Below are 25477 nucleotides of genomic sequence, written 5' to 3'. Positions count from 1 at the left end.
TGAGGATGGGTTTCTGTAGGCTGCGCTATTGGAAGATGTGTGGAGATGCTCAGGAAGGGTTTCTGCAGATTCTATTATTGGGAGGTGAGTATAGATGTTGAGGATGGGTTTATGCAGGTTGTGTTATTGGAAGGCGTGTTGAGATGCTGAGGATGGGTTTCTACAGCTTCTGTTGTTGGAAGGTTAGTGAAGGTGCTGAGGATGGGTTTCTGCAGGCTGTTTTGTTGGAAGGTTCGTGAAGGTGCTGAGGATGGGTCTCTGTAGGTTGTGTTATTGGAAGGTTTGTGATGATGCAGAGGATGGGTTTCTGCAGGTTGTGTTATTGGAAGGTGAGTGGAGATGCTGAGGATGGGTTTCTGCAGGTTGTGTTATTGGAAGGCGTGTTGAGATGCTGAGGATGGGATTCTACAGGTTGTGTTGTTGGAAGGTTAGTGAAGGTGCTGAGGATGGATTTTTGCAGGTTGGTTTGTTGGAAGGTTAGTGAAGGTGCTGAGGATGGGTTTCTGCAGGTTGTGTTATTGGAAGGTGAGCGAAGATGCAGAGGATGGGTTTCTGCAGGTTGTGTTATTGGAAGGTGAGTGGAGATGCTGAGGATGGGTTTCTGCAGGTTGTGTTATTGGAAGGCGTGTTCAGATGCTGAGGATGTGTTTCTGCAGGTTGTGTTATTGGAAGGTGAGTGGAGATGCTGAGGATGGGTTTCTGCAGGTTGTGATATTGGGAGGTGAGTGGAGATGCTGAGGATGGGTTTCTGCAGGTTGTTTGATTGGACGGTTAGTTTAGATGCTGAGTATGGGTTTCTGGAGGTTGTGTTATTGGAACGTGAGTGAAGATGCTGAGGATGGGTTTCTGCAGGTTGTGTTATTGGGAGGTTTGTGAAGATGCTGAGGATGGGTTTTTGCAGTTTGTGTTATTGGAAGTTGAGTGGAGCTGCAGAGGATAGGTTACTGCAGGTTGTGTTATTGGAAGGTTGGTGAAGATGCGGAGGATGGGTTTCTGCAGGTTGTTATATTGTAAAGTGAGTGAATATGCTGAGGATTGTTTTCTGCAGGTACTTTATTGGAAAGTGATTGGAGATGCTGAGGATGGGTTTCTGCAGGTTGTGTTATTGGGATGTTCGTGTAGATGCTAAGGATGGGTTTCTGCAGGTTGTGTTATTGGAAGGTAAGTGAAGATACTGAGGATAGGTTTATGCAGGTTATGTTAGTGGGAGGTTTGTGAAGGTGCTGAGGCTGTGTTTCTGCAGGTTGTGTTATTGTTAGGTTAGTGAAGATGCGGAGGATGGTTTTCTGCTGGTTGTGTTATGGGAAGGTGAGTCGAGATGCTGAGGATGGGTTTCTGCAGGTTGTGATATTTTAAGGTGAGTGAATATTCTGAGGATGGGTTTCTGCAGGTTGTGTTGTTGGGAGGCGAGTGTAGATGCTGCGGATCGGTGTCTGCAGGATGTGTTATTGGGAGGTGAGTGGAGATTCTGAGGATGGTTTTCTGCAGGTTGTGTTACTGGAAGGTTAGTGAAGAAGCTGAGAATGAGTTTCTGCAGGTTGTGTTATTGGGAGGTGAGTGGAGATGCTGAGGAAGGGTTTCTGCTGGTTGTTTTGTGAGCTGTTGCAGACATTAAGGTAGAACCGATAATGTGGTGACCCAGCTCTGAACGAGGTCAGGGGACTATAGTTACCGTGAATCAGAGAATGGAACATGACCAAGAAATGGAGCAAAGTCTGCAGAAAGGGAAGGTGAGTGAAGATGCTGAGGACGGGTTCCTGCAGGTTGTGTTATTGGAAGGCGTGTTGAGATGCTGAGGATGGGATTCTACAGGTTGTGTTGTTGGAAGGTTAGTGAAGGTGCTGAGGATGGGTTTCTGCAGGTTGTTTTGTTGGAAGGTTAGTGAAGGTGCTGAGGATGGGTTTCTGCAGGTTGTGTTATTGGAAGGTGAGCGAAGATGCAGAGGATGGGTTTCTGCAGGTTGTGTTATTGGAAGGTGAGTGGAGATGCTGAGGATGGGTTTCTGCAGGTTGTGTTATTGGAAGGCGTGTTCAGATGCTGAGGATGTGTTTCTGCAGGTTGTGTTATTGGAAGGTGAGTGGAGATGCTGAGGATGGGTTTCTGCAGGTTGTGATATTGGGAGGTGAGTGGAGATGCTGAGGATGGGTTTCTGCAGGTTGTCTGGTTGGACGGTTAGTTTAGATGCTGAGTATGGGTTTCTGGAGGTTGTGTTATTGGAACGTGAGTGAAGATGCTGAGGATGGGTTTCTGCAGGTTGTGTTATTGGGAGGTTTGTGAAGATGCTGAGGATGGGTTTTTTGCAGTTTGTGTTATTGGAAGTTGAGTGGAGCTGCAGAGGATAGGTTACTGCAGGTTGTGTTATTGGAAGGTTGGTGAAGATGCGGAGGATGGGTTTCTGCAGGTTGTTATATTGTAAGGTGAGTGAATATGCTGAGGATTGTTTTCTGCAGGTACTTTATTGGAAAGTGATTGGAGATGCTGAGGATGGGTTTCTGCAGGTTGTGTTATTGGGATGTTCGTGTAGATGCTAAGGATGGGTTTCTGCAGGTTGTGTTATTGGAAGGTAAGTGAAGATACTGAGGATAGGTTTCTGCAGGTTATGTTAGTGGGAGGTTTGTGAAGGTGCTCAGGCTGTGTTTCTGCAGGTTGTGTTATTGTTAGGTTAGTGAAGATGCGGAGGATGATTTTCTGCAGGTTGTGTTATTGGAAGGTGAGTCGAGATGCTGAGGATGGGATTCTGCAGGTTCTGTTATTGAGAGGTGAGTGAAGATGCAGAGGATGGGTTTCTGCAGGTTGTGTTATTGGAAGGTGTGTGAAGATGCAGAGGATGGGTTTCTGCAGGTTGTGTTATTGGAAGGTGTGTGAAGATGCAGAGGATGGGTCTCTGCAGGTTGTGTTATTGGAAGGTGAGTGGAGATGCTGAGGAAGGTTTCTGCAAGTTGTGTTATTGGAAGGCGTGTTGAGATGCTGAGGATGGGTTTCTACAGGTTGTGTTGTTGGAAGGTTAGTGAAGGTGCTGAGGATGGGTTTCTGCAGGTTGTGTTATTGGAAGGTGAGCGAAGATGCAGAGGATGGGTTTCTGCAGGTTGTGTTATTGGAAGGTGAGTGGAGATGCAGAGGATGGGTTTCTGCAGGTTGTGTTATTGGAAGGCGTGTTGAGATGCTGAGGATGGGTTTCTGCAGGTTGTGTTATTGGAAGGTGAGTGGAGATGCTGAGGATGGGTTTCTGCAGGTTGTGTTATTGGGAGGTGAGTGGAGATGCTGACGATGGGTTTCTGCAGGTTGTGTTATTGGGAGGTGAGTGAAGATGCTGATGATGGGTTTCTGCAGGTTGTGTTATTGGAAGGTGAGTGGAGATGCAGAGGATGGGTTTCTGCAGGTTGTGTTATTGGAAGGCGTGTTGAGATGCTGAGGATGGGTTTCTGCAGGTTGTGTTATTGGAAGGTGAGTGGAGATGCTGAGGATGGGTTTCTGCAGGTTGTGTTATTGGGAGGTAAGTGGAGATGCTGAGGATGGGTTTCTGCAGGTTGTGTTATTGGGAGGTGAGTGAAGATGCTGATGATGGGTTTCTGCAGGTTGTGTGATTGGACGGTTAGTTTAGATGCTGAGTATGGGTTTCTGGAGGTTGTGTTATTGGAACGTGAGTGAAGATGCTGAGGATGGGTTTCTGCAGGTTGTGTTATTGGGAGGTTTGTGAACATGCTGAGGATGGGTTTTTGCAGTTTGTGTTATTGGAAGTTGAGTGGAGCTGCAGAGGATAGGTTACTGCAGGTTGTGTTATTGGAAGGTTGGTGAAGATGCGGAGGATGGGTTTCTGCATGTTGGTATATTGTAAGGTGAGTGAATATGCTGAGGATTGTTTTCTGCAGGTACTTTATTGGAAAGAGATTGGAGATGCTGTGGATAGGTTTCTGCAGGTTTGGTTATTGGGATGTTCGTGTCGATGCTAAGGATGGGTTTCTGCAGCTTGAGTTATTGGAAGGTAAGTGACGCTACTGAGGATAGGTTTCTGCAGGTTGTGTTAGTGGGAGGTTTGTGAAGGTGCTGAGGCTGTGTTTCTGCAGGTTGTGTTATTGGTAGGTTAGTGAAGATGCGGAGGATGGTTTTCTGCAGGTTGTGTTATTGGAAGGTGAGTCGAGATGCTGAGGATGGGTTTCTGCAGGTTGTGATATTTTAAGGTGAGTGAATATTCTGAGGATGGGTTTCTGCAGGTTGTGTTGTTGGGAGGCGAGTGTAGATGCTGCGGATCGGTGTCTGCAGGATGTGTTATTGGGAGGTGAGTGGAGATTCTGAGGATGGTTTTCTGCAGGTTGTGTTACTGGAAGGTTAGTGAAGAAGCTGAGAATGAGTTTCTGCAGGTTGTGTTATTGGGAGGTGAGTGGAGATGCTGAGGAAGGGTTTCTGCTGGTTGTTTTGTGAGCTGTTGCAGACATTAAGGTAGAACCGATAATGTGGTGACCCAGCTCTGAACGAGGTCAGGGGACTATAGTTACCGTGAATCAGAGAATGGAACATGACCAAGAAATGGAGCAAAGTCTGCAGAAAGGGAAGGTGAGTGAAGATGCTGAGGACGGGTTCCTGCAGGTTGCGTTTTTGGAAGGTTAGTGAAGATGCTGAGGATGGGATTCTGCAGGTTCTGTTATTGAGAGGTGAGTGAAGATGCAGAGGATGGGTTTCTGCAGGTTGTGTTATTGGAAGGTGTGTGAAGATGCAGAGGATGGGTTTCTGCAGGTTGTGTTATTGGAAGGTGTGTGAAGATGCAGAGGATGGGTCTCTGCAGGTTGTGTTATTGGAAGGTGAGTGGAGATGCTGAGGAAGGTTTCTGCAGGTTGTGTTATTGGAAGGCGTGTTGAGATGCTGAGGATGGGTTTCTACAGGTTGTGTTGTTGGAAGGTTAGTGAAGGTGCTGAGGATGGGTTTCTGCAGGTTGTGTTATTGGAAGGTGAGCGAAGATGCAGAGGATGGGTTTCTGCAGGTTGTGTTATTGGAAGGTGAGTGGAGATGCAGAGGATGGGTTTCTGCTGGTTGTATTATTGGAAGGCGTGTTGAGATGCTGAGGATGGGTTTCTGCAGGTTGTGTTATTGGAAGGTGAGTGGAGATGCTGAGGATGGGTTTCTGCAGGTTGTGTTATTGGGAGGTGAGTGGAGATGCTGACGATGGGTTTCTGCAGGTTGTGTTATTGGGAGGTGAGTGAAGATGCTGATGATGGGTTTCTGCAGGTTGTGTTATTGGAAGGTGAGTGGAGATGCAGAGGATGGGTTTCTGCAGGTTGTGTTATTGGAAGGCGTGTTGAGATGCTGAGGATGGGTTTCTGCAGGTTGTGTTATTGGAAGGTGAGTGGAGATGCTGAGGATGGGTTTCTGCAGGTTGTGTTATTGGGAGGTGAGTGGAGATGCTGAGGATGGGTTTCTGCAGGTTGTGTTATTGGGAGGTGAGTGAAGATGCTGATGATGGGTTTCTGCAGGTTGTGTGATTGGACGGTTAGTTTAGATGCTGAGTATGGGTTTCTGGAGGTTGTGTTATTGGAACGTGAGTGAAGATGCTGAGGATGGGTTTCTGCAGGTTGTGTTATTGGGAGGTTTGTGAACATGCTGAGGATGGGTTTTTGCAGTTTGTGTTATTGGAAGTTGAGTGGAGCTGCAGAGGATAGGTTACTGCAGGTTGTGTTATTGGAAGGTTGGTGAAGATGCGGAGGATGGGTTTCTTCACGTTGTGTTATTGAAAAGCGAGTGGAGATGCTGAGAATGGGTTTCAGCAGTTTGTGTTATTGGAATGTGAGTGAAGATGCTGAGGATGGGTTTCTTCACGTTGTGTTATTGAGGGGTGAGTGAAGATGCTGAGGATGGGTTTCTGCAGGTTGAGTTATTGGAAGGTTAGTGAAGATGCTGAGGATGGGTTTCTGCAGGTTGTGTTATTGGGAGGTGAGTGAAGATGCTGATGATGGGTTTCTGCAGGTTGTTTGATTGGACGGTTAGTTTAGATGCTGAGGATGGGTTTCTGGAGGTTGTGTTATTGGAACGTGAGTGAAGATGCTGAGGATGGGTTTCTGCAGGTTGTGTTATTGGGAGGTTTGTGAAGATGCTGAGGATGGGTTTTTGCAGTTTGTGTTATTGGAAGTTGAGTGGAGCTGCAGAGGATAGGTTACTGCAGGTTGTGTTATTGGAAGGTTGGTGAAGATGCGGACGATGGGTTTCTGCATGTTGTTATATTGTAAGGTGAGTGAATATGCTGAGGATGGGTTTCTACAGGTTGTGTTGTTGGAAGGTTAGTGAAGGTGCTGAGGATGGGTTTCTGCAGGTTGTTTTGTTGGAAGATTAGTGAAGGTGCTGAGGATGTGTTTCTGCAGGTTGTGTTACTGGAAGGTGAGTAAAGATGCAGAGGATGGGTTTCTGCAGGTTGTGTTATTGGGAGTTGAGTGGAGATGCTGAGGATGGGTTTCTGCTGGTTGTTTTGTGAGCTGTTGCAGACATTAAGGTAGAACCGATAATGTGGTGACCCAGCTCTGAACGAGGTCAGGGGACTATAGTTACCGTGAATCAGAGAATGGAACATAACCAAGAAATGGAGCAAAGTCTGCAGAAAGGGAAGGTGAGTGAAGATGCTGAGGACGGGTTCCTGCAGGTTGCGTTTTTGGAAGGTTAGTGAAGATGCTGAGGATGGGATTCTGCAGGTTCTGTTCTTGAGAGGTGAGTGAAGATGCTGAGGACGGGTTCCTGCAGGTTGCGTTTTTGGAAGGTTAGTGAAGATGCTGAGGATGGGATTCTGCAGGTTTTGTTATTGAGAGGTGAGTGAAGATGCTGAGGATGTGTTTCTATAGGGTGTGTTATTGGCATGTTATTGGAGATGCTGAGGATGGGTATCTGCAGGTTGTGTTATTGTAAGGTGAGTGATGATGCTGAGGATGTGTTTCTATAGGGTGTGTTATTGGAAGGTGAGTGAAGATGCAGAAGATGGGTTTCTGCAGGTTGTGTTATTGGGAGGTGAGTGGAAATGCTGAGGATGGGTTTCTGCAGGTTTTGTTATTGGAAAGCGTGTTGAGATGCTGAGCATGGGTTTCTGCAGGTTTGTTATTGGGAGGTGAGTGGAGATGCTGAAGATGGGTTTCTTCAGGTTGTGTTATTGGGAGGTGAGTGAAGGTGCTGATGATGGGTTTCTACAGCTTGTGTTGTTGGAAGGTTAGTGATGGTGCTGAGGATGGGTTTCTGCAGGTTGTTTTGTTGGAAGTTTAGTGAAGGTGCTGAGGATGGGTTTCTGTAGGTTGTGTTATTGGATGGTGAGTGAAGATGCAGAGGATGGGTTTCTGCAGGTTGTGTTATTGGAAGGTGAGTGGAGATGCTGAGGATGGGTTTCTGCAGGTTGTGTTATTGGGAGGTGAGTGGAGATGCTGAGGATGGGTTTCTGCAGGTTGTGTTATTGGGAGGTGAGTGGAGATGCTGCGGATGGGTTTCTGCAGATTGTGTTATTGGGAGGTGAGTGGAGATGCAGAGGGTGGGTTTCTGCAGGTTGTGTTATTGGGAGGTGAGTGAAGATGCTGAGGATGGGTTTCTACAGGTTGTGTTGTTGGAAGGTTAATGAAGGTGCTGAGGATGGGTTTCTGCAGGTTGATTTGTTGTAAGGTTAGTTAAGGTGCTGAGGATGTGTTTCTGCAGGTTGTGTTACTGGAAGGTGAGTGAAGATGCAGAGGATGGGTTTCTGCAGGTTGTGTTATTGGAAGGCGTGTTGAGATGCTGAGGATGGGTTTCTACAGGTTGTGTTATTGGAAGGTTATCGAAGATGCAGAGGATTGGTTTCTGCAGGTTGTGTTATTGGAAGGTGAGTGGAGATGCTGAGGAGGGGTTTCTGCAGGTTGTGTTATTGGGAGGCGTGTTGAGATGCTGAGGATGGGTTTCTGCAGGTTGTGTTATTGGAAGGTGAGTGGAGATGCTGAGGATGGGTTTCTGCAGGTTGTTTTTTTGGGAGGTGAGTGGAGATGCTGAGGATGGGTTTCTGCAGGTTGTGTTATTGGGAGGTGAGTGGAGATGCTGCGGATGGGTTTCTGCAGGTTGTGTTATTGGGAGGTGAGTGGAGAAGCTGAGGATGGCTTTCTGCAGGTTGTGTTGTTGGAAGGTTAATGAAGGTGCTGAGGATGGGTTTCTGCAGGTTGATTTGTTGGAACGTTAGTGAAGGTGCTGAGGATGTGTTTCTGCAGGTTGTGTTACTGGAAGGTGAGTGAAGATGCAGAGGATGGGTTTCTGCAGGTTGCGTTATTGGGAGGTGAGTGGAGATGCTGAGGATGGGTTTCTGCAGGTTTTGTTATTGGAAGGTTAGTGAAGATGCTGTTGATGAGTTTCTGCAGGTTGTTTTATTGGGAGGTGAGTCGAGATGCTGCGGATGGGTGTCTGCAGGTTGTGTTATTGGGAGGTGAGTGGAGATTCTGAGGATGGGTTTCTGCAGGTTGTGTTATTGGAAGGTTAGTGAAGATGCTGAGGATGAGTTTCTGCAGGTTGTGTTATTGGGAGATGAGTGGAGATGCTGAGGATGGGTTTCTGCTGGTTGTTTTGTGAGCTGTTGCAGACATTAAGGTAGAACCGATAATTTGGCGACCCAGCTCTGAACGAGGTCAGGGGACTGTAGTTACCGTGAATCAGGGTATGGAACATGACCAAGAAATGGAGCTAAGTCTGCAGAAAGGGAAGAGCCGAACATATAGAGGAGAATGGTCTCTGGACCAGCAACTTTTGGAATTACTAAAACACTTTGTCAACATACTCCAAACCCAGGAGCAAAGTGTGAGGGAGATCTGACATAACAAGGAGCTGGTTACAGAACGGTGTCGCCTCCTTCAGCACGGCCTGGAGCCTGACACCAGGCTGTGGATGGTCCTGTCAAATCTGATATAACAAGGTGCTGGCTACAGAACGGTGACGCCTCCTTCAGCACGGCCTGGAGCCTGACACCAGGCTCTGGATGGTCCTGTCAAATCTGATATTACAAGGTGCTGGTTACAGAACGGTGTCACCTCCTTCAGCACGGCCCGGAGCCTGACACCTGGCTGTGGATGGGCCTGTCAAATCTGATATAACAAGGAGCTGACTACAGAACGGTGTCGCCTCCTTCAGCACGGCCTGGAGCCTGACACCAGGGTGTGGATGGGCCTGTCAAATCTGAGATAACAAGGTGCTGGTTACAGAACGGTGTCGCCTCCTTCAACACGACCTGGGGCCTGACAACCCAGTGTATTCGTGCCTCTGGTTACGTCTGTGTATATTTGTGTAGCAGTGTCGATCTGTGTGTCTGTGAGTGTGTGTTTTTGTGTTTGTGTGTGTGCCTGTGAGTATATGTATTACTGTTTCTGTGTGAGTGTGTGTATGAATGTATCTGTGTGTGTGCGTTTAATGTCTCTGTGTGTGAGTGAGTGTGTATATTTGCGTCTCTGTTTGGATCTGTGAGTGTGTTTCTTACTGATTGTGTGTATCTGGATGTGTGTATTAGTGTCTCTGTTTCTGTGAGTTTTTGTATTAATGAATGTGTGTCAGTGAGTGTGTATTAGTGTATGTTTGTGCGAGTGTGTGTATTAGTGTATTTGTGAGTGTGAGTGTATCTGTGTGTATTAGTCTCGCTGTATAGGTCTGTGAGTGTGTTATTAATTTCTGTGTGTGTACATGCGTGTCTCTGTGTGTCTGTGAGTGGGTGTATTCGTGTTGTGTGAGTCAGTGATTTTGTGTATTAGTGTATATGTGTGTTTGTGTTTATTAGTGTCGCAGTGTGTCTGTGAGTGTGTGTATTAGTATCTGCGTGTCTCTGTGTAGTTAATGAGTCTGTGTTTGTCTGTGAGTTTGTACTAGTGTATCTGCGTGTCAGTGAGTGTGTGTATTAGTGTCTGTGTGTGTGAAAGAGTGAGTATTAGTGTCAGCAGTGTCTGTGGGTATGTATATTTCTGTCTCTATGTGTCAGTGAGTGTGTGTATTAGTGCATGTGTGTGTGTATTAGTGTGTGTGAGTCTGTGAGTTTTTATTCGTGTATCTACGTGTCAGTGAGTGTGTGTATTAGTGTCTCTGTGTGCGAGAGAGTGTGTATTAGTGTCAGCAGTGTCTGTGGGTACGTATATTTATGTCTCTATGTGTCAGTGAGTGTGTGTATTAGTGCATGTGTGTGTATTAGTGTGTGTGAGTCTGTGAGTTTGTATTCGTGTATCTACGGGTCAGTGAGTGTGTGTATTAGTGTCTGTGTGTGTGAGAGAGTGGATATTAGTGTCAGCAGTGTCTGTGGATATGTATATTTCTGTCTCTATGTGTCAGTGAGTGTGTGTATTAGTGCATGTGTGTGTATTAGTTTGTGTGAGTCTGTGAGTTTTTATTCGTGTATCTACGTGTCAGTGAGTGTGTGTATTAGTGTCTGTGTGTGTGAGAGAGTGTGTATTAGTGTCAGCAGTGTCTGTGGGTATGTATATTACTGTCTCTATATGTCAGTGAGTGTGTGTATTAGTGCATGTGTGTGTGTATTAGTGTGTGTGAGTCTGTGAGTTTGTATTCGTGCATCTACGTGACAGTGAGTGTGTGTATTAGTGTCTGTGTGTGTGAGAGAGTGGATATTAGTGTCAGAAGTGTCTGTGGGTATGTATATTTCTGTCTCTATGTGTCAGTGAGTGAGTGTATTAGTGCATGTGTGTGTATTAGTGTGTGTGAGTCTGTGAGTTTGTATTCGTGTATCTACGTGTCAGTGAGTGTGTGTATTAGTGTCCCTTTGTGTCTTTAAGTGTGTGTATTAGTGTCTCTGTTTCTGTGTGTGTTTGTATTCGTGTCTCCGTGTGTCTGTTAGTGTGTGTCTTAGTGTCTGTGTGTGTGAGTCTATTTTTGTATTAGTGTCTTTGTTTAGGTCACTGAGTGTGTGTATATTAGTTTATCTGTGTGTGAGATTGTGTGCATTGGTGTCTTTGTGTGTGTGTGAGTGTGTGTATTAGTGTCTATCTGTGTGTTTGAGTGTGTGTATTTGTGTTTGTGAGTGTGTGTATTACTGTCTCTGGTCTGTGTCTGTATTAGTGTCTCTGTTTCTGTGAGTGCGTGTATTAGTGTCTCTGTGTGAGTGAGTGTGTATTTATGTCCCTGTGTGTGCCTGTGAGTGTGTGTATTACTGTCTGTGTGTAGTAGTGTCTCTGTTTCTGTGAGTGTTTGTATTGGTGTATGTGTGTGTCAGTGAGTATGTGTATTAGTCTGTTTGAGCGAGTTTGTGTATTAGTGTCTATTTGTGTGAGTGTGTGCATCCGTGTCTTTGTGAGTGTGTATTAGTGCCTTTGTGTGTGAGCATATTACTGTCTCTGTATGTGTGTGTGTTAATGTATGTATGTGCGTGAATGTGTGTATTCGTGTTTTTGAGTCAGTAATTTTGTGTATGAGCGTATCTGTTTGTGTGTTTATTAGTGTCTCAGTGTGTCTGTGAGTGTGTATGAATGTCTGTGTGTGAGTGTGTGTACTATTGTCACTGTGTCTGTGAGTGTGTATTAGTCTCTCTCTGTGTGTGTATATGTGTATTAGTGTTTATGTGTATCTGTGAGAGTGTATTAGTGTCTGTGTGTGAGTATTATTCTGTCTGTGTCTGTGAGCGTGTGCGCCAGTGTCTGTGTGTGTGAGAGAGTGTGTATTAGTGTCAGTGGTGTCTGTGAGTATGTATATTTCTGCCTCTATGTGTCAGTGAGAGTGTGACTCAGTGTATGTGTGTGTGTATTACTGTGTGTGTGTCTGTGAGATTGTATTTGTGTATCTGCGTGTCAGTGAGTGTGTGTATTAGTGTCCGTCTGTCTTTGAGTATGTGTTTTAGTGTCTGTGTGTGAGTGTGTGTGTTAATGCCTCTGTGTGTCTGTGACTGTGTGTATTAGTGTCAGTGCGTGTCTGTGAGAGTATATTTCTGTCTCGATGTGTCAGCGACACTGCGTATTAGTGTCTCTTGTGTCTGTGAGTGTGTGTATTAGTGTCTGTGTCTGTGTGTGTATTTAGTGAATTTGAATTAGTGTATCTGCGTGTCAGTGAGTGTGTGTATTAGTGTCTCTCTGTATCTTTAATTGCGTGTATTAGTGTCTCTGTTTCTGTGTGTGTTGTATTAGTGTCTCCATGTGTCTGTGAGTGTGTGTAGAAGTGTGAGTGCGTGTGAGTGGGTGTGTGTATGACATGAAATGAAATGAAAATCGCTTATTGTCACAAGTAGGCTTCAAATGAAGTTACTGTGAAAAGCCCCTAGTCGCCACATTCCGGCGCCTGTTCGGGGACACTATTAGTGTCTTTGTTTAGGCATGTGAGTGTGTGTGTACTGGTGTATCTGTGTGTGAGATTGTGTGCATTGGTGTCTTTGTTTGTGTGAGTGAGTGTGTGTATTAGTGTCTATCTGCGTGTCTGTGACTGTGTGTATTTGTGTTTGTGAGTGTGTGTATTACTGTCTCTGGTCTGTGTCTGTATTAGTGTCTCTGTTTCTGTGAGTGTGTGTATTAGTGTCCCTGTGTGAGTGAGTGCGTATTTATGCCCCTGTGTGTGTCTGTGAGTGTGTGTATTACTGTCTGTGTGTAATAGTGCCTCTGTTTCTCTGAGTGTTTGTATTATTGTATGTGAGTGTCAGTGAGTGTGTGAGTATGCGCATTACTGTCTGTGCGTTTCTGTGAGTGTGTGTATTCATGTCAGTGTGTGTGAGTGTGTGTATTAGTGCCTTTGTGTAGGTCTGTAAGTGTCTCTATTAGTTTCTGTGTGTGTGTGTATCCATGCATCTGTGTGTCTGTGAGTGTGTATTAGTGTCTGTGTGAGTCAGTGATTGTGTGTATTAGTGTATCTGTGTGTGAGTGTGTGTATTATTGTGTCTGTGTTTGTGAGTGTGTTTGTCAGTGGCTGTGTGTGTGAGAGAGTGTGTATTCGTGTCTGTGTGTCTCAAAGACTGTGTGTATTAGTGTCTGTGTGTGTATTATGTAGCCACCTAAAATGGCTGATTCCCGATTAATTTGGCCAAAACCCGATGTAAAATGGCTAAACGAAAAGGCTGATGGAAAAGCAGCCAACAGAGCACAAACGGACAGCTGAAGACAGAAAAGCGTATTCGGCTCTGCGGAAGTCGGTCCAGACCGATACCTGCAACCATTAGCAGCACATCAACCCAGACATCTGCAGTTTAATCGGCTATCCCCGGGAGCAATTGCAACATATCAGCAATTGAATGCCGATCCAGACCTCTCGGCGCCAGCAGTGGCCGAGACAAAGAAAGGTGAACGACCGCCCCCCGATCAAGGAATCGCCCCATTATTAGAGCATATCGAACCCAGTGATTGGGACCATGTCCAATCACTTGTGACCAGGGTCAAGGTCCGCCCCGAGAGGCGGGAAGCCACTGGGGCCTATAAAAGATAGGGGCCAAGTTCAGATCGACCCTTCTCTCCCTTCTTCTCCTGCTCGCAACCTTTGCAAGAACCATCGAACAGCAACCGTAAGTTTGACTCCAGCGATCGCTACCCGATAGAGACTCCCAGCCATCGAACTGTATCAGCCTTTGAATCCCGCAGGCCAGACCCAATTCGATAAGCCATTCGTTTCCCTGACCTGGTGGGCCATTCCCAAAAGTTAAACATTGGCCAGTAGTGGTAGATTTTGATATAGAAAGTATGATTATTGTGTAAGTATTTATTGCTGTACATAATAAATGATCGCTGATTTTAATCTTACTAAGAGGTGTGCTGTCTTATTAATCATAACTACAGCTTGAACCACGTGGCGGTATCAGAAAGAGATATGGCGAGTCGTGAGCAAAGGTGACATAATTAGAGCGAATAAAACTAAGGCTAATAACAGCAACAATTAGTGTCTGTGTGTGTCGGTGAGTGTGTGTATTAGTGTTTGTTTGTGTATTAGTGTGTGTGTGACTGTGAGTTTGTATTAGTGTATTTGCGTGTCTGTGAATGCGTGTATTAGTGTCTGCGTGTGTGTGTATTAATGTCTCTGTTCCTGAGAGTGTTTGTATTAGTGTTTCTGTGTGTCAGTGAGTTGGTGTATTAGTGTCTGTTTGTGTGAGTGTGTGCATTGGTGACTTTGTGAGTGTGTATTCGTGCCTTTGTGTGTGAGTGTATTACTGTCTCTGTATGTGTGTGTGTCTGTCAATGTATGTGTGTGCGTGAGTGTGTGTATTAGTGCTGTTTGTGCGAGTGTGTTTATTAGTGGCTTTTTGAGTGTGCGTGTGTATTAATGCCTCTGTGTAGGTCTGTGATTGTGTCTATTTGTTTCTTTGTTTGTATATGTGTGTCTCTGTGTGTCTGTGAATGTGTGTATTCGTGTTGTGTGAGCGAGTGATTTTGTGTATGAGTGTATCTGTGTCTGTGTTTATTAGTGTTTCAGTGTGTCTGTGAGTGTGTATTAGTGTCTGTGTGTGAGTGTATGTATTATTGTCTCTGTGTCTGTGAGTGTTTATTAGTGTCTCTCTCTGTGTGCATGTGTGTATTAGTGTTTCTGTGTATCTGTAAGAGTGTACTAGTGTCTGTCTATGAGTGTGCGTATTATTCTGTCTGTGTATGTGAGTGTGAGAACGTGTGTATTAGTGTCAGTGGTGTCTGTGAGTGTGTATATTTCTGTCTCTATGTGTCAGTGTGTGTGTGTATTAGCGTATGTGTGTGTGTATTAGTATCTGCGTGTCTTTGACTGTGTGTATTAGGTCTGTGTGTGAGTGTGTTATTAATGCCTCTGTGTGTCTGCGACCGTGTGTATTAGTGTTAGTGCGTGTCTGTGATTGTGTATATTTATGTCTCTATGTGTCAGTGAGAGTGTTTATTAGTGTCTGTGTGTGTGTGTATTTAGTGAATTTGTATTAGTGTATCTGCGTGTCAGTGAGTGCGTGTATTAGTGTCTCTCTGCATCTTTAAGTGTGTGTATTAGTTTATCTGTTTCTGTGAGTGTGTATATTAGTGTCTCTGTGTGAGTGAGTGTGTATCTGTGTTCCTGTGTGTGCCTGTGATTGTGTGTATTACTGCCTGTGTGTATTAGTGTCTCAGTTTCTGAGAGTGTGCGTATTAGATTCCCTGTTCCTGTGAGTGTTTGTATTAGTGTATGTGTGTCAGTGAGTGTGTGTATTAGTCTGATTGAGCGAGTGTGTGTATTAGTGTCAGTGTGTGTGTGAGTGTGCATATTTCTATCTGTGCGTGTCTGCGAGTGTGTGTATTCATGTCTCTGTGTGTCTGTGTGTGTGTGCATTAGTGTCTGTGTGAGTCAGTGATTGTGGGTATTCGTGTATCTGTGTGTGAGTTTGTGTATTATTGTCTCTGTGTCTGTGAGTGTGTTTATCAGTGTCTGTGTGTGTGAGAGTGTCTATTCGTGTCTGTGTGTCTCAAAGACTGTGTGCATTAGTGTCTGTGTGTGTATTAGTGCCTGTGTGTGTTTGTGTGTATTAGTGTATGTGTGTCTGTGAGTTTGTATTAGTGTATCTGCGTGCCAGTGACTCTGTGTATTAGTGTCTGTGTGTGTATTAGTGCCTGTGTGTGTTTGTGTGTATTAGTGTATGTGTGTCTGTGAGTTTGTATTAGTGTATCTGCGTGCCAGTGACTCTGTGTATTAGTGCCTGTGTGTGTGAATTAATGTCTCTGTTCCTGCGAGTGTTTGTATTAGTGTTTCTGTGTGTAAGTGAGTATTAGTGCCTGTTTGTGTGATTGTGTGCATTGGTGTCTTTGTGAGTGTGTATTTGTGCCTTTGTGTGTGAGTGTATTACTGTCTCTGTATATGTGTGTGTGTTAGTGTCTGTTTGAGCGTGAGTGTGTTACTGTCTCAGTATGTGTGTGAGTGTGTGTATTTGTATATATTTATTTGACTTCCTCAACACCACGTCGACCATGATTGTAATGTCTTTCCCAGGGTGATGTATAATTTCATTGTGTGTTTCCCTTCCTCACAGTGAACCTCATCACAATTGTGATCCTGAAGAGAAGAAACTGTGGACTGTCCAAATGTGTGACTTGTTACCTGTTGGCCATGGCAGTGGAGGATCTACTGGTCCTTATTCTCGACCTGATATTGAGACACATTCCCATTGTTTTTTATGATCAGTTTAATTTCCTGCGGTCCATCCCCGTGTGTAATATCCACGCCGTCCTGCTTTATGCAGCCATTGACTGTTCTGTCTGGTTCACCGTCACTTTCACCTTTGATCGATTTGTGGCCATTTGTTGCCCGAAGCTGAAAAGTAAATATTGCAGCGAGAAAACGGCGGCTGTGGTTCTGGGAACAGTAGCTGTGCTGAGCTGTTTGAAGGACATTTCCTGGGGTTTTATGTACACCGGTCTGTATATGCTGGCGAACTTCCCCTGGTTTTGTGCTGTCACAGGGGATGTTATGTTGTCTCCTGTCTGGACAACAATCGAGTTCCTCCACAACATTCTGACCCCGTGTGTTCCATTCGCCCTGATTCTGCTGCTCAATGTTCTCACCGTCAGACACATTGTCCTGAGCAGCAGGGCCCGCAGGAGACTCCGGGCTCACAGCAGTGGGCACAGTCCCAGAGACCCAGAGATGGAGAGTCGGAGGAAATCCATCATTTTACTCTTTATTATCTCGGCCAATTTCATCCTGTTATGGTCAACGTTAATGGTTTATTCTATATGGTGGCGGATGCGGAATCTAGGGTATTACTCTGTACGGTTAGATGCTTATGTTCGGGAATTGGGCTTCATGCTGCAGCTCCTGAGTTGCTGCACAAACACTGCGATTTACGCTGTGACACAGACTCAGTTCAGACAGCAGTTGAAGAATGTGCTGAAAGTTCCCCTTAGTTCAATTGTTCAATTCATTAAAGCCTGAGAGGAACCCCCATCCACACGGCATCTCTCTCCTCGCACTACCGGTAAAACTGACCATCCCCAGCCAGCCTCACCCTGATTTACCATTCTGCTTTACCAGGAGGGACTATCGGTGGGTAGGTGTGTCTCCCCCATGGCCAATCAGCAGGGTCAGTGGGACTCCACCATGACCGATCAGCTGGGTCAGTGTGACTACCCCACGGCCGATCAGCTGGGTCTGTGTGACTCCCCCATGGCCGATCAGTTGGGTCACTGTGACTCACCCATGGCCCATCAGCTGGGTGTGTGTGACTCCCCGATTGCCGATCAGCTGGGAGTGTGCTTCCCACAATTCCCCATCAGCTGGGTGTGTGCTTCCCCCAATTGCCGACCAGCTGGGTATGTGCCTCCGCCATGGCCGATCAGCTGGGTGTGTGTGACCCCCCAATGCCGATCACCTGGGCAAGTGTCTCCGCCATGGCCGATCAGTTGGATGTGTGCCTACCCCCCATTTCCGATCAGCTGGGCGTGTGCCTCACACTTAAACACAGTCTGTGCAGCAGTATGTGCCCCAGATAGAGGCACAGGCAGAGACACAGACAGACACAGAGACACAGACAGAGACACAGACAGAGATACAGACAGAGACACAGATAGAGTCAGGGACACAGACAGAGACACAGACAGAGACATAGACACAGGCAGAGACAAAAACAGAGAGACATACAGAGGCTGAGACGGACACACATACAGAGACACAGACAGAGATACAGAGACAAACAAAAACACCGACACAGACAGAGAAAGAGACACAGACAGAAACACAGGCAGCGACACAGGCAGAAACACAGGCAGAGACACAGGCACAAACACAGGCAGAGACACAGACAGAGACACAGACAGAGACTCAGACACAGACACAGGCAGAAACACAACAGAGTCACAGACAGAAACACAACAGAGTCACAGACAGAAACACAACAGAGTCACAAACACAGACAGAGACACAGACACATACACAGGCACAGACAGAGACACAGAAATAGACAGAGACACAGACAGAGACACAGACAGAGACACAGGCAGGGACACAGACAGAGACACAGACACAGGCACACACAGACACAGAGGGAGAAAATAACACAGGCAGAGACACAGACAGAAACGCAGATTAAGGGACACAGACAGAGACACAGACAGAGACATAGACTCACACAGAGACCCCCTACTGACACCCATACTGAGACACAGACACAGATACAGACACCGACACGATACAGACAGACACGGACAGAGACACAGACAGAGGCATAGAAATACACAGAGCCCCAGACAGAGACGCATACACAGACAGAGGAAGAGACAGAATCACTGATAGAGACACACACGCAGACAGAGACAGAGACTCAGACAGAGACAGGGACACAGACAGAGTCACATACGCAGACAGAGAGACAGTCAGCGACACAGACACAGGCAGAGACATAGGTAGAAACGCAGACAGATACAGAGACACAGACAGTGATACCCATACTGAGACACATGCACGGACAGAGACACAGACACAGACACGGACACAGACACAGAAAGCGACACAGACAGAGACACAGACAGAAACACAGACATATACAGAGACCCAGACAGAGACACAGTCAGAGACACAGCCACTGACACAGACAGAGACACGGACAGAGAAAGAAACAGAATCACAGACAGAGTCACAAACACAGACAGAGGGAGAGACACAGGCAGAGAGAGAGACATGGACAGAGACACAGCAACTGACATAGATAGGGACACAGGCAGAGACACAGACACAGGCAGAGAGCCAGTCAGCGACACAGACATAGACACAGACACAGACAGAGACAGATACACGGGCACAGGCAGTGACACAGACAGAGACTCAGGGGCAGACAGAGACACAGTCACAGATATAGACAGAGACACAGGCATAGACAGAGAAACAGCCAGAAACACAGACAGAAACGCAGACAGATTCAGAGACACAGACAGAGATACAGACAGTGACTGAGACTCACACAGAGACCCATACCGAGACCCATACCGAGACACAGCCACAGATGCAGACACCGACACAGACAGAAACACAGACAGAAACACAGACAGGGACATAGAAATACACAGCGACCCAGACAGAGACACAGACAGACACACAGACAGAGACAAAGGCACTGAAACAGTCAGATACACAGACAGAGGAAGAGACAGAATCAGAGATAGAGACAGAAACACTGACAGAGACACAGATAGATACACAGACAGAGACACAGACAGAGACAGACTCACAGACAGAGGCACAGACACTGACACAGACAGAGACACAGACAGAGACATAGATACAGGCAGAGACAAAAACAGAGAGACATACAGAGGCTGAGACGGACACACATACAGAGACACGGACAGAGATGCAGAGACAAACACAAACACCGACACAGACAGAGAAAGAGACACAGACAGAAACACAGACAGCGACACAGGCAGAACACAGGCAGAGAGACAGGCACAAACACAGGCAGAGACACAGACAGAGACACAGACGGAGACTAAGACACAGACACAGGCAGAAACACAACAGAGTCACAGACAGAAACACAACAGAGTCACAGACAGAAACACAACAGAGTCACAAACACAGACAGAGACACAGACACATACACAGGCACAGACAGAGACACAGACGGAGACTCAGACACAGACACAGGCAGAAACACAACAGAGTCACAGACAGAAACACAACAGAGTCACAGACAGAAACACAACAGAGTCACAAACACAGACAGAGACACAGACACATACACAGGCACAGACAGAGACACAGAAATAGACAGAGACACAGACAGAGACACAGACAGAGACACAGGCAGGGACACAGACAGAGACACAGACACAGGCACGCACAGACACAGAGGGAGAAAATAACACAGGCAGAGACACAGACAGAAACGCAGATTAAGGGACACAGACAGAGACACAGACAGAGACATAGACTCAAACAGAGACCCCCTACTGACACCCATACTGAGACACAGACACAGATACAGACACCGACACGATACAGACAGACACGGACAGAGACACAGACAGAGGCATAGAAATACACAGAGCCCCCGACAGAGACGCATACGCAGACAGAGGAAGAGACAGAATCACTGATAGAGACACACACGCAGACAGAGACAGAGACTCAGACAGAGACAGGGACACAGACAGAGTCACATACGCAGACAGAGAGACAGTCAGCGACACAGACACAGGCAGAGACATAGGTAGAAACGCAGACAGATACAGAGACACAGACAGTGATACCCATACTGAGACACATGCACGGACAGAGACACAGATACAGACACGGACACAGACAGCGACACAGACCGAGACACAGACAGAAACACAGACATATACAGAGACCCAGACAGAGACACAGTCAGAGACACAGCCACTGACAAAGACAGAGACACGGACAGAGAAAGAAACAGAATCACAGACAGAGTCACAAACACAGACAGAGGGAGAGACACAGGCAGAGAGAGAGACATGGACAGAGACACAGCAACTGACATAGATAGGGACACAGGCAGAGACACAGACACAGGCAGAGAGCCAGTCAGCGACACAGACATAGACACAGACACAGACAGAGACAGAGACAGATACACGGGCACAGGCAGTGACACAGACAGAGACTCAGGGGCAGACAGAGACACAGTCACAGATATAGACAGAGACACAGGCATAGACAGAGAAACAGACAGAAACACAGACAGAAATGCAGACAGATTCAGAGACACAGCGAGAGATACAGACAGTGACAGAGACTCACACAGAGACCCATACGGAGACACAGCCACAGATGCAGACACCGACACAGACACAGACAGAAACACAGACAGAAACACAGACAGGGACATAGAAATACACAGCGACCCAGACAGGGACACAGACAGACACACAGACAGAGACACAGGCACTGAAACAGTCAGAGACACAGACAGAGGAAGAGACAGAATCAGAGATAGAGACAGAAACACTGACAGAGACACAGATAGAGACACAGACAGAGACACAGACAGAGACACAGACAGAGACAGACTCACAGACAGAGGCACAGACACTGACACAGACAGTGACACAGGCACAGACACAGACACATACAGAGAGACAGTCGGCGACACAGACATAGACAATGACACAGGCACAGGCAGAGACTCAGGCCCAGACACAGACACAGACACATATATAGACAGAGACACAGACCGAGACACAGACAGAGACAGAGAAACAGAAAGAAACACAGACAGAATCACATGCAGGGACAGAGACAGAGACACAGACACAGACAGAAAGACAGTCGGCGACACAGGCATAGACATAGACAGTGGCACAGGCACAGACAGAGACACAGGCAGAGACTCAGGCCCAGATAGAGCCACAGACACAGATATAGACAGAGACACAGACAGAGATAAAGAAACAGAAAGAAACACAGACAGAATCATAGACAGACACAGACTCACACAGAGGCACAGACACAGACAGAGACACAGGCAGAGACACACACGGAGACACAGACACCGACAGAGACACATACAGAGACACAAACAGAGACAGAGACACAAACACAGACAGAAACAAATACAGAGTCACAGTCCAAGATAGAAACACAGACATCCTCACAGAAACACACAGAGACACAGACAGATACACAGGCTCAGACAGGGACACAGGCATAGATAGAGACACACACACAGACACAGGCAGATACACAGACAGAGACACAGACAGAGACACAGACAGAGACGCAGACACAGACAGACTCAGACAGAGAGAGAAAAAGACACAGGCAAAGACATAGACAGAAACGCAGACAGATTCAGAGACACAGACAGAGACACAGGCAGAGATAAAAACCCACACAGAGACCCATACTGAGACCCATACACAGACAGAGACACAGATACAGACACCGACACAGACACAGACAGAGACACAGAAAGAATCATATACATACACAGAGTCCCAGGCAGAGACAGAGACAGAGATACAGACAGAGACAAGTACACTTACACAGACAGGGACACAGACAGAGACACAGAAACAGACAGAGAGACAGTAAGCGGCACAGACATAGACACAGATAGATACACAGGCACAGCCAGAGACAGAAACCCAGGCACAGACAGAGACCCAGACATAGATATAGACAGAGACACAGGCAGAGACACAGCAGAGACAGAGAAAAAGACATAAACACAGACAGGATCACAGACAGAGAGACAGACAGAGGGAGTCACACAGATACATGCAGAGACACAGACAGAAACAGTGACACAGACAGATGCATAGACAGAGACACAGATAGAGACGCAGATACAGACACAGACACGGACACAGGTACAGACCGAGACACAGACACAGACACAGAGAGCGAGACACAGACACAGACACAGGGACAGACAGAACACAGACACAGACCAAGACACAGACTGAGGCACAAACAGAGACACAGACAGAGAAAGAGACAGAATCACAGACAGCGACACAAACACATACAGAGACAGAGACACAGACAGAGACACAGACATGGAAAGAGGCACGGACAGAGACAGAGACATAGACACAGGCACAGACAGAAACACAGACAGAGGCACAGGCACAGGCACAGGCAGAATAGCGAAACATGTTAAGCAATGGGTTAAGTGTTAAGTAATGCATGAAGAGACATTGCAATTAGTTGTCTCATTTATGTTAAGTATCCAATGATTGACACTGATATGTAAAGGGGCTTAAGGTGGCCCTTGTGTCAGGTGGTGTGTTGTTGGAGTTTTGTGCAGAGGTTGTGGAAGTGAAATAAATTGTGTTTTGGTGAAAAGGAACAGAAATTCTGACTCTTCATACAACGGTAATTAAAACGTACAGCAACGGTAGCAGAGGACGGTAGCTGTGCAAATGTGAAGGTTTGAAAGATACAACTTTTCCTGATCAAACCAAGGAGTGAGTGAGAAGGAAAAAAAAAACATGGCTGAACCCAGGATAAAGATGGCTGGATATGACTATCCCCCCTTATTTTCTGAAAGGAAACTTACGACCAATGGAGAAGTGCAGTAATTATGTGGACTCAGGTAGACAAAACAAGGTATGGCATTGGCTCTTTCTCTATCTTAGGACAGTAAAATCCGAAGCTTTCTGTGCTGGAATTGGAAGAGTTAGACTCAGAAAAATGTCTGGAGACTCTATTACAGTATATGGATAAGATTTACAAGAACAATGACTTGTTAAGTGCGTATGAAGCACGGTCGGATTTTGATAAGTTCCGGAAAATAGAGGAATTATCCATAGAAGACAATATTATGGAATTTGGAAGACTACATAAAAGGCTGAAGAAACTCAACCTGGAATTTCCACAGTCTGTGTTGGCCTTTAAATTACTTGACTGTGCTAGAGTGAGCAACATGGATAGGCTCCTGGTTTTGACAGGAGTTCAGTTGACGGATGAGGTTACTTTATTCGATCAGATGACAAAAGCTTTAAAGAAGTTACTGCGGAAACATTCGATTCCGATGGCTCTGATGACTGAAATAGGTCGGTCTGCTATTAAGCAGTATATGGAAGATACACTACTTACAGGATAGCGAAACTGTACGGCTACGAACAAGGCCCAAGAGTATAGAAGGCGATAGAGACAAGGAAACTATGAAGACAGAACCCCAGTTAGAACCTACAATAGGAAGATGAATCCCAGAAATACACGGGGCATGATAAATCGATGTTTTCGATGTGACTCTCAATACCATTATCTCTTCAACTGTCCAAAACGTTATGATAGAGTGTTTGAAGCGAAACATGACACGGAAGAGTCAGAAGAGGAAAAAGATAGTGTTCAGAGAGAAGACATTGTCCTATTAACAAGCAGTTTTACGCCGGTAATGAGGGTGTTGGTTGTAGAATCCTTCAATTGTGCTGTATTGGACAGTGGCTGCACATCTACTGTCTGTGGAATTGATTGGTTAAAATGTTACCTGGACTTCTTGAATGCTAAAAGTCGTAACAATGTTAAGAAATTTGAAAATTCCACAAGCTTCAGGTTTGGGGATGATAATACTCTGAAGTCGCTGAAAAGAGTGGTGCTCCCTTGCAATATTGCCGGAGTGAATCATTTCATCAGCACGGATGAATGTTGTATCAAGTGAGATACCTTCGCTTCTGAGCAAACTGTCGATGAAGAAAGCACACATGAAACTGGATAAGGCAACAGTTTTGGGAAAGACAGTGGACTGACAATTTACACATTCGGGCACTATTGTATTCCATTGCTGACAAATAATATTTCAAGTAGAGTGGTTAAGGATGTGTTAATGGCAGTTGAAAATGTGACTTTCGCTGATAAAAAGTTTGTTGTATTAAAACTGCAAAGGCAATTTGCACATCCGTCTCCTTGGAGGCTGAAAGTTTTATTAACGGATGCAGGGGTAAGGGATGGAGACTATACTAAACTGATAGAACATGTTAATGATTGCTGTGAAGTTTGCAGGAAGTACAGAAGGACACCAGCACGACCGATAGTAACCCTACCTTTCGCCAGAGATTTTAACGACATTGTGGCTGTGGACCTTCAGATCTGGGATAAGGCCATTTTTCCGAAAGGACAACTAGCAAACGTTGGTACAAAGGTGACATACTTGCCTGAAGGGTCCAGTCAATGGAATGATGCAACAGTTATTAGAGCAGGGAAGACCACTGGAAAGTATACACATTGGTTGAATGTATAGCATTCAGGGGAGGGAGTTAAGACAATGGATTGGGAACATGAAGTTCAAAAATGGATGTCACAAAAACGCAGTGCCAGTTCAGATAGTACATCGGTTAGTCAACAGGTCCGCAGGAAAAGGTCGAGAATTTTGAAAGGACATCCCATAGCAGATAGGAAAGATCAAGCAGTAACATTTAGGACACGTTACCAGGCGGGACAGGAGTCGTAGTTTATCAAGGTCTCGGAACATGAGTAAGACTACGAATACTAATAGCAGTAGAAGCCCACATGCACGTGAGATTTTGGTGGCTTCCAATCAATTATATGAAAAGTTAAACAGCAAGAACTGCATAGTTGGAGTGAATTTGGGGTATACACGGAAGTACCGGATAGGGGACAAAGAGCTCTGTCCCACAGATGGATTTTAACAGAAATGTTTCTTCCGGATGGAACTTACAAGGCAAAGGCCAAGCTTGTGGCAAGGGGATTTGGAGAAAGCTGAGAAGATCAGGATGTAAGGGTAGATTCACCTAAAGCAGGAAAGGTTAATTTTAAAGATCTTCTTTTAGCCACAAAGGCATGGGAATGCAAATCTATAGATATGAAAGCTGCCTTCTTGCAAGGGCATCTTCTCCAGAGAGACATTTTTCTCCGTCCTCCAAAAGAAGCAGCTAACACAGAAGGGGCATTCTGGAAGTTGAACACATGTGTATGTGGTTTAAATGTCGCATCTGGAGTCTGGTATTTTTCGGTAAGGTCAGTTTTGTTAAAGTTAGGCTGGTACCAGTTGAAAGTAGATCCGGTAATGTTTTACTGGCACTATAAAGGAAACCTGTCTGGCATCTTTATGAAGCATGTCAAATAAATTTTGTGGGGTGGGTCTAGTGATTTTGAAACTTTTGTAACCTCTGGTTTGAGGAAAGAATTCAGGGTCGGAAGTCAG

Source organism: Scyliorhinus torazame, chromosome 20 (genome assembly GCF_047496885.1).
Source record: "Scyliorhinus torazame isolate Kashiwa2021f chromosome 20, sScyTor2.1, whole genome shotgun sequence".
NCBI classification, from domain to species: Eukaryota; Metazoa; Chordata; class Chondrichthyes; order Carcharhiniformes; family Scyliorhinidae; genus Scyliorhinus; species Scyliorhinus torazame.
Note: the sequence above shows the minus strand (reverse complement) of the source record.